The following is a 17294-nucleotide window of genomic DNA, read 5'->3' on the forward strand; positions in this document are numbered from 1 at the left end:
ACGAACCGAAAATGCAAGTATTAATTTTTATTTGATTTAATTTAATTTTAATGGGTTTTCCAGCAATCAGGGTATACAGGGTATGTAACTTAGAAACAAGGTCTGCCGTTTAATACATTGCATGATTATAGTTCATATGTGGTGTTGTAGTTGAGTTATAGGGAATGTGCTGACTGCTGGTTTTGTTTGTTTATTGTGGGCGGGGCTACTGCAGTCACACTGAAGAGCTCTTAAAGGCATTGGTTGCTGGGAAACCAGTCTTTTGATGCTCTATACTGTATGTGATGATCAGACTTTGAGAGATTTCTCTCATAGTCTCAAACATGAGGAAAAGAAATGCTGCAAGAATGAATCAAGAAGTGAGTGTAATGATCATAGCCGATTGTGACGGTAATGCCTGGGTTTGTCCGAGGAGAAATGTCAGGAGCATTAACTAAATGGCAGGGTTGCTTGTCACCAGGAATTGTGATAACTAAACAGACTGAAGGGTTTTCTGTGCAGCCTTTCCACATACACACATTTGTGCGTTCCTACTGTACACCCACTCAATCGATTAGCAGCTCAGTGAGTGCCGATAGAGTTATTAGAACTATAGAAAAACCTCAAATCCCAAAAGAAGTAATCTATTCAGTATCCATGTAAACTATCAACTCCCACACAGTATCTGAACCCTTCACTGACCTGTGTTTGCCTTTAGTGGATGATGGAACAGCATAGTAAGACAGTCGTTTAGCAGACACTTTTATGTCTTACAGAATAGATTGAATTAGGATGGTCGACTATGTTGATCCATAAAAATAATAATAATAATTCAAAGCACTTAAATAAAACAGATAAAATGTAAGTTCTTGTATTCAATATATGTTTTTTTGCAAGTCTCTGTAGAACCATCAGACATGCTGTCTTTTCAGTATCTCACTCAATGGATATGTGTAGGATGTGTTTTTATTATTATTATTATTTATATATTTTAATTATTTAGTTGCTGGATTTCTCACCAAGGAATATTTATTTATTTAATGGATTTAGTATTAATAACAATAATCCACAGCTATATGCTTTAGTGTAGTTCATATATGTAAAAAAAAATTGTCTTACTACTCTTAAACTGAATGCATTTGGCAGATGCTTTCTTCCAAAGCAAATTTTAAAAATCTTTTAAATTTTATTTATGTATTTACAAAGGTCATGGGTTTTTCTCCAAATAAACCATTTAACATGCTCCTGAATCATGTTTATATATATATATATATATATATATATATATATTATATTATATATATTATATATATATATATATATATATATATATATATTGTTAATTTATTGCCACTGAAAATGCAAGTATTATTAACAAAGATTGTAGCTTATAAATAAGATCCACAGCTTAATATATTGCTTAAATGTGCAAAATGCATTCTATTTAATATGCATTTGTAATTACATCACATTGAAGTTATACACTTGATTTGTTCCTGCATTCCCTGGGAGTCGAACCCATGACCTCAGTGTTGCTGGCAGGTTGCTCTACAGCAGGGTTGTCTAACTCAATTCCAGGAGGGCCGGAGCCCTATATATTTATATTCAACCCTAATTAAACACACCTGATCCAACTGATCAAGTCCTGCAGGCTTATTTGAAAACTACAAGGTCTGTGTGTTGAAGCAGAACTCTAGGAATTGAGTTTGAAACACTTGCCCTACAGCATGTAACCGAAATGAACTATCCCTGCGATCAGATGGAAGTGATGTGTTGCTTATGCCCCAAAGACAGATCCTTACCCTAAAATCTATAAGAATATTGTTCTTGACAAAATCACGGTCACCTGCAAAGTTATTGCAGGGTTATTGCATAACTCTGGGCTATGCAAACTACCACACACTACTGATGAAGTAATAATAGAGTGTCTGTTGTTAGTTTTGTGGCTATATCCTCCCCCACACATATTCTCACAGTTGAAATGCACAAAACCCAGGCCTTGCTCCTGCCAGAGTTGCCATGGTTACTACAGACGCTATGTTTGAATAATGATTGCATTAGTGCCTTGTATTTCTCCCTCTGTCTCTTCTCGTCTTCTCCAGCTCCACTCCAGTTCTGAAGGTTGTTAGCGTAAGGAGTGGAAGGATTTTACACCGGGAGTTACTGAGGACAGTAACAGAAGTGGTCTGATTTCTGGAAACTCTGGGAATCAGTTTTCTTGTGCTTCTTGTAATCACTCCTTGAAGTTCAAAACATGCTTTGGACATAGCAGCAGGTTTCATTTCTGAGAGACAAAGGAAACTCGCCCACCGTTTGCATTGTTAAAGGCTGAATGTGATATGAAGGTTTTAGGAGACGAGAATTGTTTTCTACTATCGGAGAGCCACCAAGAACGAAGTTGCTTTCTGGTCGTGCAATTACACAGGAGATGTCTGATAGTCGCATGATTCTATGTTGCATGTTTGAGAGAGAAAGACGGAAGGAGAGGGTTTAATCGTGGTGTAGCTGTGTGGTACCGTGATCTTCAGATGAAGATGCGTGAAGAAGCGCTGGCAACTGCTGAAGGGCAGCAGCCGTGAAGGCCCATCACCACACCATACTATCTTCTCATCTACTCCTTGCCTTTCCTCCACAGCGCCCCTGCCTCCAAAAAGAGCGTCCAGCACCACCCTTCACCCTGAGGTCCAAAAGCATGACTGCTGAGCTTGAAGAACTAGGTAAGACACCCACAAACAAACACATGCACTATGTTGTGAGGTTGAATAGTTTTTCTAAATTGTTTAAATTTTTTGTGTTGAAAGGAATCGTTCATCCAAAAATGAAAAATTTGTTGAATGTACTCCAAATGTAGGTTATTCGCGAAGTAGATTCGTTTTTTCTTCAACAGAACAGATTTGGAGAAATCTGGTTCAACAGTGGATCCTCTGGAGTGAATGGGTGCTGTCAGAATGAGAGTTCAAACATCTGATAAAAACATCACAATATCCCCAAAGTAATCCACACAATTTCAGTCCATCAATTAAAGCCTTGTGAAGGGAAAAGCTGTGTGTTTGTAAAAAACTGATCCATCAAGACATTGAAATTTAACTTAAGACTGTTGTTTCTGGCTAAAATATGAGTCCTATATCCATAATACTACTTTCTCCAGTTAAAAAAAAAAAAGCCATATCTTCTGACTCAAAAAAAGACCAAGCTTTGTTTACAAGCGAAAATTGTTCTAAACAGTTCTGAACAAATGTTGGTGTTTTTGATGTAAAAGGACAATGGGATTTTTTCACTATTATGGATTATGGACTTTTGACTGGAAGCAACAGTTTGAAGTTAAAATGACTTGATGAATTTGTTTTCTTACAAACCCACAACATTTCACTTCACAAGATGTTAACTGATGGACTGGAGTGGTATGGATTACTTTTTATCAGCTGTTTGGACTCTCATTCTGATGGAACCCATTCACTGCAGAGGACCCATTGGTGAGCAAGTGATGGAATGCTAAAGTTCCAATGAAGAAACAAATGCTATAATTTACCCTATTGAAAGGCTGTACATTCTTGGATCCAGTGTGCAATTTTTAAGACTATGTGCACGTGTAGATGGACATTTTCGGGCAACAGGGTTTCCTCCAAGTAGTCAGATTATCATTCGGATTATGAAATAGACGATTAGGAAAATAGATTGTTTTACACATCCACACACACTTGGATGCAACATTTAGTCTCTATCTGTCTCTCTCTGTAGTGTGTTGCTCTTTCTTGTTTATTTATTAACTACGTCATATCCCTTGTGCAGCCATTTGGGCTGTTCAAAACATCAGCTTTCTTTTCCTCTCTCACTCTATCTGTGTACTGCGTTTACTGAATTCATTACACACATTCACACAGACAGACATATTCGATATTTGCTGATGTGAGACTTTACATTTATTGTTCTGTACATTTATTTCATGCTCAGCCTCTGCAAGGAGGAGAAGAGGAGGTGAGTTATACATTGAGGTTTTTAGAATCCAACAAAATCACTGAAGTATGCAACGTGTATCCAACAATCTTCACCTTGCTCATGCTGGAATATGATTTATTTAGCTCTGTTCCAAAACCTAGTGAGCTGCCTACCTAACCGATATTTTTAGGCATTCCCAACACAATGGCAGTAAAATTATGCTCTACTTTAAAATATCTTGTTTCTGATGTCCCATGATGTTTTGAAAAAAACTCAAATATTCAAATTGCTATTCTAAATTTAACATGTATTGATTAAATTATAAAAATAAAAAAGTGAATTTCTGTGCAATGTATTTTTCATGCTTTATTTAAATGTAATCTTTTCCTAGCAACATGTGCTAATGCCAAATTGGAAATCTATTGTGAGTTCCACTTCTCATTTGCTTCACACAAGGAATTCTATTTGTTACAAATGAGTCACTTACGGGGTTCTATTTCAGTTAGAATGCTGCCTTAGGGACTCTTTACACAGGATACATTCTTGCCTCCATCTGTGATGTTTTTTAATTGTTTTTCTTTGCAAACATGCATTAATATACGAATGTATCCTGTCTATGGCACTGCTCAAGTAGACAGTAGACAGCCAGGAAGGTCTATGGGTTGGAATCGAGCTTGTCACATACAACTTTTGCATAAAATAAGGAGCAATGATGCATTGTGGCATTGTGTTAATGTCATTAACATTCCCATTTCAGATTTCCTTTGTCTTTTTTATTTCAAAGCATGTGATCAAATGTGATCCATATTGCAAACTGAGGAGCACTATTTGTGTGGGTGTGTATAATTAACATGGTTTTATATGTGTTTCTTAACAGAAAGGCTAGATGAGATTTTGGCCTCTCAGGAGACAGTACTGAGGCCAAAGGTAGAAACAGACTACAGAGCAGCCACAGTGAAGCAACGTCCTAGCAGTCGCCGTATTACACCAGCAGAAATCAGTGTAAGATACAGTATGTCTTCACACTCAGATGATCAGAAAGTGTCCTATTTAAAGCTTCTCACAAAAACAGTAGCCAGTGGAAACACTTTGTTGAAAATTTGTCAAAATATTCCTACTTGACCCTTTTAAACATAAAAGTTTTCTTTGTGCAGTCTCTTTTTGAGCGGCAAGGACTTGCTATCCATGGTGCTCTACACCCAGCGTTGGAAAAAGCCCACATGCAGCTGCCAAAAAGCATGACTAGAACAAAGTCCTTTGGTAATTCTTCAGGGATCTTTTACATACACTCCTCAATTATTCTCCTCGATTTTAAATAGCAGTAAAGTGCTAGGCTTTGTTCTAGTTTCTTTTATCTATCTGTCCTTTGATCCTCAAATCTGAATGCAATGAAATGCAGAACTTTGACACATAGTTACATTTGTAATGCCAAGAATAAGGGGAGATGTTAAAGGAAAGAGCAAAGATCAAATCTTTAAAATATTGCATACTTGTTCATCATCAAAGCTCAGCCAAACCCAAAATACATTTTTATAGATCTATCTGTCTCTCTGTGCAGGAGCAACTGAAGAAGATCGACTGTCTGCCCTGGCAGCGGAACACAGGTTTCCACGGAGCTCCTCCATGACGGACAGCCTGAGAGACAGCCATAGTATCCCTCCACCTCCTCAAATAGCTCCCCCACCTCCCCCATCGCTTTACTATCTAGATACTGGACCCCCTCCATCGTTCTGCCCACCCCCTCCTCCTGGCCGCATTCATGACCCCAGCCGTTCCAGTTTCAAACCAGGCTCTGAACCAAGACTGCACATTTTGCCACAGACAATGTCTGCTGAGCTGTTTGAGCCGCCTCGCCATGCCTCCCACATGGATCGACAGAAAAAAGCCCGTTCCATGATCATCCTGCAGGACTCCACCCACCTTCCCGTGGAGCCTACTGACATCCCCAGGCCAGGTCCTGTTTCAACTCCACCCGAAAGGATCAAGCGGAAAGGTCGAGTCATTGATAACCCCTACGCCAATGTGGGCCAGTTCAGTGTGGGCTTATTCACGCCCCCTCCGAGCAAGCCACAGCGGAGGAAGAGCCCACTTGTAAAGCAACTGCAGGTGGAAGATGCTCAGGAGAGAGCCTCGCTAGCACTGGCATCCATCCATGCGAGAGAGCACTCTCCCTCTGGGCGCCTAGCTGCCCACCATACCAGCAGGGCTGATTTCTATCAGCAGCAGAAGCAGCTGTTGCACGAACGCAGTAAAGCTCACGCTGAGGGACTGTTGCAAGGAAAGGGTCCTTTTGCAGCAGCCATTGCTGATGCAGTGAAAGACCGGGAACGTCGTCTGGAGGAGAGGCGGAAATCCACAGTCTTCCTATCTGTGGGCACTATGGAGGGCAGTTCGGCACCACCCACAGAAGCCCCTTCACTCACACCATCCCGTTCAGTGGATGAACGAATGCTCACACGTGAACTTGGTCAGTTGCCTCCTCCTGCCTTGGCATTGCGTCCCTCTCCTGGGGGCACCACCTTCATTCACCCACTGACAGGCAAGCCCCTGGACCCCAACTCTCCATTGGCACTTGCGCTGGCCGCAAGGGAACGGGCATTAACCTCCCAGAGTCAGTCCCCTTCAAGCAGCCCTGAGCCCAGAACTAAACATGAAGCTGCTGGAGGGATGCTGTATATGGAGACCCAGACCAAAGAGACTGAGCGGTCAGAGCATGAGGGGGATTTTGCCTCACCTCCCTTTTCCCCTGCAACAAAACGAATTTATGAGACCTCCGCCCCCACCAGCAAAATTCAGTGGGGAAGTCCCATATCCACCAGGAAAGAGTTGGAAACAAGGACAGAAATGAAGGAAGAAAGGAAAATTGAGGACAAGAAGAGTATGATCATCAGCATCATGGACACATCCCAGCAGAAAACTGCTGGACTTATCATGGTTCATGCAACGAGTAATGGGGAGGCAGTGAGGCCCAGCCCAGAGCACAGGGTCTCCTCTCCTAAGGGGTCATTGTCAGAGAGCCCAAAACCCATGTTGGCCCAAATAAAAAGAGCTAAGTCCCCTGGTCCCGATGCTCCTTCGAGATCCACCCCACCTCCAACCACAGCTCCAACTTCCCAGCCACCTCCCAGCCCATCTTCAGATAAAACCCTGGCACAGGGTAGTTCTGAGGAGGACGTGGAACCCTATACGGTCACATTGCCACCTGCCATGCTTTCTTCCAGTGATGAGGAGACACGTGAGGAGCTCCGTAAAATCGGTGTGGTTCCTCCACCAGATGAATTTGCAAATGGCCTTCTTGGAAAGACAAATGCAACTGCAGTACCTCCTGCCTCTATGTTGGCGCAGACCACAATTTCTGCCCTGCCCTCAGCTCCACCCCCATCCCCTGCCCCTCCAGTAGCGCTTGCCACAGCAACACAGGTCCCCGCTAGCAGTGGCCCACAAGCAGCCTCAGGGAAGCTATCTGAGTCCCACCTGGGCCCAGAGTCTGCTGCTGACTCCGGGGTGGAAGAGGTAGACACTCGTAGCTCCAGTGATCACCACCTGGAGACCACGAGTACCATCTCCACTGTCTCTAGTATGTCCACACTGTCCTCGGAAAGCGGCGAGCCCACGGACACCTACACCACCTACGCAGATGGCCAGACGTTCATTCTTGATAAGCCGCCAGTGCCTCCAAAGCCAAAGCTCAAGTCCCAGCTCAGCAAGGGCCCGGTGACGTTCAGGGACCCCCTGCTTAAACAGTCATCTGATAGCGAACTGCTCTCACAGCAGCACGCGGCTGTGCTGGCTGCTGCTGCTGCGGGAGCCTCAGGCCTGGCCAGACCCCGCTACCTCTTCCAGAAACGCTCCAAGTTATGGGGGGACCCCGTGGAACCCCGTGTACTTTCGGGGGCAGAGGAAGGAAAGCCCACTGTGATAAGTGAGCTCAGCTCACGGCTGCAGCAGCTGAACAAGGACACCCGCTCACTTGGGGAGGAGCCGCTCGGAGCTTCACTTGACCCCGGAAGAAAATCACCCGTGGTCGGTGCAAGGTAAGGTGTGAATCCTGGATAAGACCGAATGCAAATCAACTTTACAACCAAATCAAAACTTCCATTACAAAAAAATGAACACCTTTTCTAAAGCAAAATCATAAAGAGAATACAGATATTGGCTGTTTATACTGAAAAAGTGTTATTGATTAAATGGCAGTAAGAACACTGCAATTCTTTTCCCATATCTGAATAACAATGTTTAATCGAAACTGATGGTTTGTATTTAGTAATATGGAATAAAATTTACATAAACAATATATTAAACATCCTCATGAAAATGACATCTCAGAGAATACCAAAGAAAATCACCTGTGTCTGTGTTCACAAGATTTAAAGAGCAGTCATCTTTAACTTTTATTTAAAAGTTAATTCAGAACCTTAAAATGTCTTATTCATTTAAAAGAATTAAATGTTAATGTTTAACATGCTTTCTTCATTGAGACGTTTGAAGCCCCAGAACTATCTCAACATTGGACGACCACTGGTAAGTAACGTAGAACGTCCTGAGGCTGATCTTACAGCTCTACCATATAAGCCAAAGAGCATAGTTGAATAATAGTTTGATGAAATCGACCAGAGCTACAGGGACAGTTTGAGTTCAAATAAATGAAGTATCAGTTGTAATAAATAATGTTTTATATAAAAGAACAAGATTTTTTTTAAAGCACCAGCTATATTCTATTTTGCTTATATCCTCAAATACAGCTGAAGTCCTTTATATTCCAACAGATGTGACAAGGACATGGAAGACAGTAAACCTTAGCTTTTAGCAACTAGGGTAAATCAAATGTCATTTATTTTCTATTCTTTAATATCCACTAATCCCATATTCAATCACTATTGCTGACATTGCTCTGGGTTTTATTAATCACTTCTGCAGGTTCTGTGTTCCCTTGTCCACCCTGGCAAATCAACCAAAATGTCTGTCCCTTGTGACAGTATCGTCAAGTATTCTCTGTGCATCTGTTTTGGTCATCGGTTATGTCATCTTTTTCAGTAAACATGATGTGACTTGAAAAAACATTCTTGATGACATGCAGTAGGGTAATTACATGACATGAATCTAATTTTAACCATGAAGCACTTCTTTTAGTCCCTCTGTCTTGCCATTTGGGTGTTCACAAGGTTACAGATGGCCTGAGGGCATGCAATATCTCAAGCTTTGACCTTTCACCTTCCAAACTCTTGTTACATCTGAGCTTTTTCCTTGTGACCTGCTTCTCTACAGCAGGGGTTCCCAAACTTTTCCATTCCACGACCCACCTAGACAAGTGTAATCTATTTCACTCCCCACCAAAATATTTAAGAAAAAAAATGCTTGACATTACTTTAAGCCTAATCTTACTTTTTTTTGATGACAGAAATTATTTAAGAAAAATAACCATTTTATTTTAGAGTACAACTGAAAAATGTCACTACTTGTGTCTAAGTTTTCATTTTTGTTTACAGACGTCAAAATATGAAATGTCCATAAAACTGTGAAACAGGCTCACTCCAGTGAACTGTAATCTGCACTGCTGTTTTGTTGCAGAAAATGCATTCATGATCCTTCCGTGTGTGTCTGCGAAAATGGAGCACAATCCAACACTTTTTTAGAAAAGCATAAGAAGCAAAGCAGAACTATCTAAAGCAGTTTGGAGTTAAAAATAATTGTGAAATAGGTTAAAAAAATAATAACAAACAGATGTCTCGTTTAAAAAAAAAAAACTGGATGACAAAGTTAAGGCAGAAATCTATTTTTGCAATGGTTAAATGTTCAGCAATATCTTCAAAAGATTTCTGAACTTTGGCCAATTTTTCTCTAAATAGAGATGATACGTCAAGGAAATATTGCTAAATTTTGTACATTTTGTCAAGTGGAATTGTTTAAATCTTGTAGTGTTACAATTAACCCTGCGTTTGTGCCCTGCTCACCCTGTACTTGTGAAATGCTTTTTACAAACCGTTTCCCGAACAAAGACAGAGTTAGAAGCAGAGTTCAAATAGAGGATAGAAATGAATGAACATGGCCTACCTGAAACCGTTTTTGTAAAATTAGAATTTTCTGGTGTATGCAATCTCATGCAGAATATAGTGTATTGAAGTGAGCAATTTTTTTCTCTTTAGTATTGCGGACCGATTGAACCTTTTAATAACATTGCTCGGAGACCTTCACTGTTATTATAACTCGTGCGCGCCCGCGCTTCAAAACACGAAACGCACGCGGACTAAATTGCAATTCGAAAATCACAGATATTCCTTTTTGTAATTAATGTTGGTAGACTATATCGTGCAGCCCTAGACTGAACTTTGTGTGTGTGTGTGTCATTGAAATGCAAATTTAGCTGCAGGCCAAGTGACTCTGTGCGACCCACCTTGTTCCATTCCGTGACCCACAAGTGGGTTGCGACCCACAGTTTGAAAACCCCTGCTCTACAGCACTGTGCTAGCAGTATGTATGTGGGTCCTTGTGTGACTGATTTTTTTTTTTTTTTTTTTTTTCATGCAACATCATATGATAGAATGTGTTTGACCCATGTTTATCACAATAATTTTGAGCTATGAGCTACTTAAAACCCATTTGTCCAATGCTCGATAAAGTTCTTTTAAAAATGGATTGTATTTAAATTAATCATACCATCTGAAAGTTGTCATTTTTCATTGGATTATCCAATATAAAACTAACATATGCATCACAGTGTCATCATTATAATAATTTACAACCCCAAATCAGAAAAAGTTGGGACAGTATGGAAAACGCAAATAAAAAAGAAAGTAGTGATTTCTAAATTTACTTGTATTTCATTGCAGACAATATGAACACAAAATATTTCATGTTTTGTCTGGTCAACTTCATGTCATTAGTAAATATGCATCCTTTCCTGTCATTCAGACCTGCAACACATTTCAAAAAAAGTTGGGACAGGAGAAATTTAGGGCTAGTAATGAGGTAAAATGGTTAAATAATGATGTGATTTGAAACGGGTGATGTTAACAGGTGATTGTAATTATGAGCGATACAAAAGCAGCATCCAAGAAAGGTCTAATCCTTTAGGAGCAAAGATGGGCCGAGGATCGCCAGTTTGCCAACGAATACGTGAGAAAATTATTGAAATGTTTAAAAACAATGTTCCTCAAAGAAAGATGGGAAGAGATTTGGATATTTCACATTCAACAGTGCATAACATAATTAAAAGATTCAAGGAATCTGGAGGAATTTCAGTGCGTAAAGGACAAGGGCGCAAGCCTAAGATGAACAACTGTGATCTCCGATCCCTCAGGCGGCACTGCATCAAGAATCATCATTCATCTATAAGCGATATCACCACATGGTCTCAGGACTACTTTGGCAAACCTTTGTCAAGTACCACAATACGTAGTTACATCCACAAATGCCAGTTAAAACTGTACTGTGCCAAAAGGAAGCCCTATGTTAACAGTGTCCAGAAGCGCCGTCAACTTCTCTGGGCTCTGAGGCATCTGGGATGGACCATCACACAGTGGAAACGTGTACTGTGGTCAGATGAATCAATATTTCAGTTATTTTTTGGGAGGAATGGACGCTGTGTGCTCCGGACCAAAGAAGAAAAGGATCATCCAGACTGTTACCAGCAACAAGTCCAAAAGTCCCGACCTTTCTCCAATAGAGAATTTGTGGCGCATTTTGAAGTGCAAGATGCGACTACCAAGACCCCGTACTGTTGCCCACCTTAAGACTTGTTTGCAAGAAGAATGGGACAAAATTACACCTGAAACACTTCATCACTTCATGTCTTCAGTCCCTAAACGTCTTGTAAGGGTTGTGAAAAGGAATGGCAACATTACAAAGTAGTAAATGCTTTACTGTCCCAACTTTTTTTTAAATGTGTTGCAGGTCTGAATGACAGGAAAGGATGCATATTTACAAATGACATGAAGTTGACCAGACAAAACATGAAGTATTTTGTGTTCATATTGTCTGCAGTGAAATACAAGTCAAAGTAAATTTAGAAATCACTACTTTCTTTTTTTATTTGCGTTTTCCATACTGTCCCAACTTTTTCTGATTTGGGGTTGTATCATTCCTCTGTGTGTTTGTTATTTTTCTGTCTCTCCATTCAAACATGCTGTCCAAGCTTACTGTGTTTGCTAAGCGTTTCATTTCTATAGTTTTGTGACACTTTCATCCTTTGATCATGCTAACACTTTGATCGCTCCTGCTTCTTCTTAGAAAAATGGTTGTACATTTGTAGTTTTATGCATTTGTTTTATTTTTCATGCATATTTGTTCATTTTACTAAATTTCTGTTTCATTTGACCAGAATGGCACCTTACCCCAGACAGAGGATGTAATGAAATAAATGCTGTATTTGATTTCACATCATTGTTAATAAAAGTCAGTCTTTATTGATCTTGTTTATATGTGCACGTTCCACCATTGAAAGCTGATGTCTGGGGCTAGCTGCGCTCTGGTCTGTGTTGCTATACATTTGGTTTGCATTCAATTGACATTGTTGAGGATGTGAAGTGTGTGGTGTTTGTTTTTGTTCTGTCACGGACTGATGCTAACCGACCACTCTCTCTCTCCCATTGCCCCTCACTCTCTCTCTCTCTCTCTCTTTTTCTCCATCTCCCTCTCTCCCTCTTTCTCTCACTCTCTCTTTGCATGCTACCCAGCTCTGTCTAGAGCTGAATCTGAGGCTAAGCCCAGAAGAGCCGGGCACCTGTGTAAGTGCGCATGAATCATCTCATCTATCTTTATTCTTTTTTTTTTTGTTGTTTGTTTTTCTACACCCCTGAGTCAAACCTTGATCATCATCCATCCTTCCTCATCTACTGACCCACCTAATGCTAATTTGGTCAGGCCTCTCTCAACCCCAGCTTTTCCTTGTTTTTCATTGGCTGCTTAATTCTCCTCAATCATCAAGTTGCATAGGCAAAAGGATTTAAACAATATAAGTATAGGACATTAGTTTTCATTTAGATTTTTCATAGATTGCTTTTACAGACATGATAGGTAATGATCAGAGCTTGCACCTATATTGCTAAATAAGTTCTGTTCTCTTCACCCAGGGTGCACCCAGAATGGATAGCCATGTAAAAACTAAATATAACGGCACTTTCACTTAAGATTCTTTTATTATTACTGTTTCGGCAAGTCAAAATAATGAAACCTATATATTGTTATATATATATCACATGAAGTAATTTGAAGGTTGAGATGTTATGCATGTCTCCACATCTGTCTTGTGTTATTTCTCATGTGTTGCATGTTTGGTTTCGCTTTCAGTGTTCTGCTGTAGTGCTCATAAAATTGGTGTAAATCTGTCCATGTTTTATTTTCAATTCAAATTGCATTTAAACTCATGTAACACCTCAGTCATTACCATTGATTGTTAACAGAATTACATCAGTTCTTCGCTTCATTGCTCACAGAGGCAAGTTCTAAGTGGAGAGCGAGTTTCTTCTGCCTAGTTACAGTTGTAGTGTGCAGAAGTTGATTAACACTTCAACTTTATGCACTGCTTTTAAAACAATCTTGATGAACATAATAAATTAATGAATTTAGTGTCAAAGCTGAATTTTTTATTTTTATTTAATATTGATATGCATCTGGTCAGTTGTTCTGAATTTAGTGTTTCTCATTAACTAAATTGCATTTATATATGCAATTATATAAATAATACATAAAACATAATCTTAAATAATTTAAATTAAATGAAGCTTTTTGTCTAATTTTCTTAAAATATCTAAAAATCCTTCAAAAAAGAAAAATTTACTTGAGAAGCAACACACCATAAAATGTCTTACAGCATTGGATATTTTAGTAACACTTTGCAATAAGGTCCCATTAGTTTACATTGGTTAATGCATTAACTAACAATGATCAATACATTTGTTACAGTATTTATTATTTTTGTTAATGTTACGACTGTTCATTGTTAAGTCAAGGTCCATTAAATGATATTAACAGATGCAACTTTTAAATAATTAATGTATTAAATGGTGAGTGACATGAATATCTAACATTTAAAAATGATTAAGAAGTTTAGATGTTCATGTTAACAAATATAGTAAACTAATGTTCACAAATTAAATGTTATTGTGAATTGTTCCCAGTATTTTTAATTAAATTTATCTTAAAATCTGCCAGTGCAGTAAGAGAAAATACACTTTTATTCAAGATACAATGCATGAAAACATTAATATTATATGTGGTTTGCTTCACAAGTAAATTTAGGATTTTTTTTTATATTTTCACTGGTAAAACAATCAAAAAACTAATTAAGAAGTCATTTTCACATTGTAAATAGGGTGAATTCTGATGTCATGTTGACTAAGGAGAAAAGACTTTAAATTAAATTTTAGTTGTATGACTGAACTATATCAAAATAAAAATAAAAAATCTAAGATCGATTTTATGATGTATTCTCTATCTTTGCTCCACTATTGAGGCTAAACGCATTTATTAAGCATCTCACTAACTCTAGTTTAGTGTGTTTGCCACATCTAACTCAAAGAGCATAGAGTCCTAACATAGCTGATGCTTTCTCTAAAACTGGGCGAGAAAGAGCCACTGAATTTCTGTTGTTTCGCACAAAAAAGAAAAAGTTGTCTTTCAATCTTTTATTTCTTCTGTTCCCTACTTTTAGACTCTTCAGCAGTCTGGGGGAGCTCCATACTATCTCTCAGAGAGGCTACGGCACCACCTACACCATCAGACCAGGTAGCCGCTACCCAGTGACCCGGCGGACACCCAGTCCCGGTTCCCCGGACCGCTCGGATCCTCTGGGACCCATCCGGGGCTTTGGTCTGGCCACTTCTCCCATCACACCCCCCACAATCCTTAAGTCGTCTAGCCTCAGTCTCCCTCACGAACCTAAAGAAGTGCGTTTTGTCATGAGGAGCTCCAGTGCGCGGAGTCGTTCTCCCTCGCCTGCCCCCTCCCCGGGCTTGCCCTCCCCCCTGCTCACCCTACGGCCATTCCACCAGAAGCCCCTCCACCTGTGGAACAAGTACGATGTTGGCGACTGGCTGGCCAGCATTAACTTGTCTGAACACCGGGAGCAATTCCAAGAGCATGAGATCGAGGGCTCCCATCTGCCTGCTCTGACCAAGGAGGAATACGCTGAGCTGGGCGTGACGCGCGTCGGTCATCGCATGAACATCGAGCGCGCCCTTAAACAGCTGCTGGAGAGTTGACCACGCGCCTCCCTCTACCTGTAGCTAGTCTCAACACAGTTTTCTTTTATTTTCTTATTTAATTTGTTTGTCTTGTTTTTTTGTTTTTTTGTTTTGTTTTTTTCAATTCCTGAGCTTTACATCCGAAGTGTGTCATTTCGATGTTAAAACACTTATCCTATTACACACTTTTCGTGAAAAACGAATCACTGGGGTGGTACTAAAAGATATTAATATCTACCATTAAGTAAGTAAGTAAGTAAGTAAGCTTTATTTCTATAGCACTTTTCACAGACAAAAAAGTCACAAAGTGCTTCACAAAATTAAATTAAAATATACACTTAACAGATATACTCATGCACATAACATACAAATATACACAGATACACAAAAACATACAAAACCATATTGCTAATTAAATGCTTGTCTAGGTACTAATTAGGTACTAATATGAACATTTTTGGTACTAATATGTAAGGCAGTGGTGTCTAAATTTGCTCTTTGAGGGCCACTTTCCTGGAGTTTAGCTCCCACCAGTTTCAACACACTTTGTTTCTAGTGATTCTTTAGACCATCATTAGCTGTTTCAGATCTGTTTAACTGGAACTAAAGATAAACTCTGCTGACAAGTCGCCCTCCAGGAGCAGGATTGGACACCCCTGCTTTAAGGTACTATTATGCTTCCTTTAGGGGTAAATAAGTGGGTTTGGAAAGAGGCGGTACATTTTGAGTCATTGCAGAAATTTTGGAAACTTTTAGGAATTTTTGGAAATTTTACGGAAAAGTTATGCCCCTTTAACCCTGGGAACCCTTATGCCCAAAGGTTTACCTTTTGAAAGGCTACTGCCCCAGTGACAGCTTTTGTACCTTTTTTTACAGGAGTGCAGTTTAATATTCCCCTTTAAACATTGCTCTGTTTATTTAAACATACCAACCAATCTGACACACCAACATTTGACCAACAGTTTAAACACAACCATTTTCACAATTTTCAATCGCCCAAGAAATTACACACTTCAGTTTGGAATAATTTCGCTATTTCCTTAATCCATCATTAGTGTAGTGGGTGTTTACTCCATGCTGTTTTTGCAGCACTATCCTAAGCCCCTCCCACACTACCACCAGCAGCCAATCACATGGGTGCTGTTTGTTTGGGAGCGGCTGTGAATTTAATGATTGAATTGGCTTTGTTCACACTGCACAAAAATCAGATTTGTTTATCTACAATTATAGCTAATTATAGCAGTTTCTAGCAAATACTGAAACTGCTCATTGATTACTATTCATTATTCAAAATTTGTGTATTTGCAAAGTAAATCTCATCCCAAATTAAGAGATACTTGAAATTCAATTAGACAGTTCACGCTTTATTTTAATTCGATTTCAAACCACCTATAGTACAAATGTGGCTTTAAACAGTTTTTTGAGTCCAAACTACAAAAATACAATAAAAATAGATTTTTTTGCTCTGTCTGAACAAAGCCTAATGAAAATAATATTAGTTTCATTAGCATGATAAACACCCTTAGTCCCAAAACCAGTTTTTCTATTTTCTTTCCACTGTGTCATTCATTCAAATAAGGAGGGATGCTGTTGAGAAAAGGAAGTTCAGTTGCCTTTCAGAGTATTTTTTTAGGAGTGGATGAGCAGAGTGGGCGTGGCCGGATCCTCTCTGTTTACCGCCTGCCCCCTTCTGGCTGAGGGAGGTACTACACTCGGAGAATGTTTAACCAACACTAGTGGCTTTTTCATAATCAGACTCTTAACTTTGGGTTTCCAAAGGAAATATGACATTAGATAGAATATCTCAATGTATTTAAATAGCTTTGAAAATGGAGAGAGACAGCAAACAACAGAACGGACCGTTCTGTCTCTCTCCCTAGATGATTTATTCCACCAATAATTTACCAGTTTTTACCAATTATATACATATATATTTGACAGAAAAAAAGTATATAGATATATGAATATAAATTTTTTGTCATAAATATAAAACATATATATATATATATATATATATATATATATATATATATATATATATATATATATATATATATATATATATATATATATATATATAACACTCTTGAAAAAGATTTTTGGTTATCCTTTTATGATGGACTGTAGCATGAAACGTTACATCACCATACGGAATGACGGTTGACTGGTTTGTTCGATTTGCATTGTACCAACCCCTTT

The 17294-nt window shown here is 39.2% G+C and overlaps 1 pseudogene; it reads left to right on the plus strand.

Annotated features, from left to right (window-relative positions):
* Positions 1-2513: 2513 nt before the first annotated feature.
* On the plus strand, positions 2514-16735 carry LOC113079388 (SH3 and multiple ankyrin repeat domains protein 3-like; annotated as a pseudogene).
* The last annotated feature ends 559 nt before the right edge of the window (positions 16736-17294 follow it).

The sequence above is a fragment of the Carassius auratus genome, unplaced genomic scaffold, assembly GCF_003368295.1.
Source record: "Carassius auratus strain Wakin unplaced genomic scaffold, ASM336829v1 scaf_tig00027916, whole genome shotgun sequence".
NCBI lineage: Eukaryota > Metazoa > Chordata > Actinopteri > Cypriniformes > Cyprinidae > Carassius > Carassius auratus.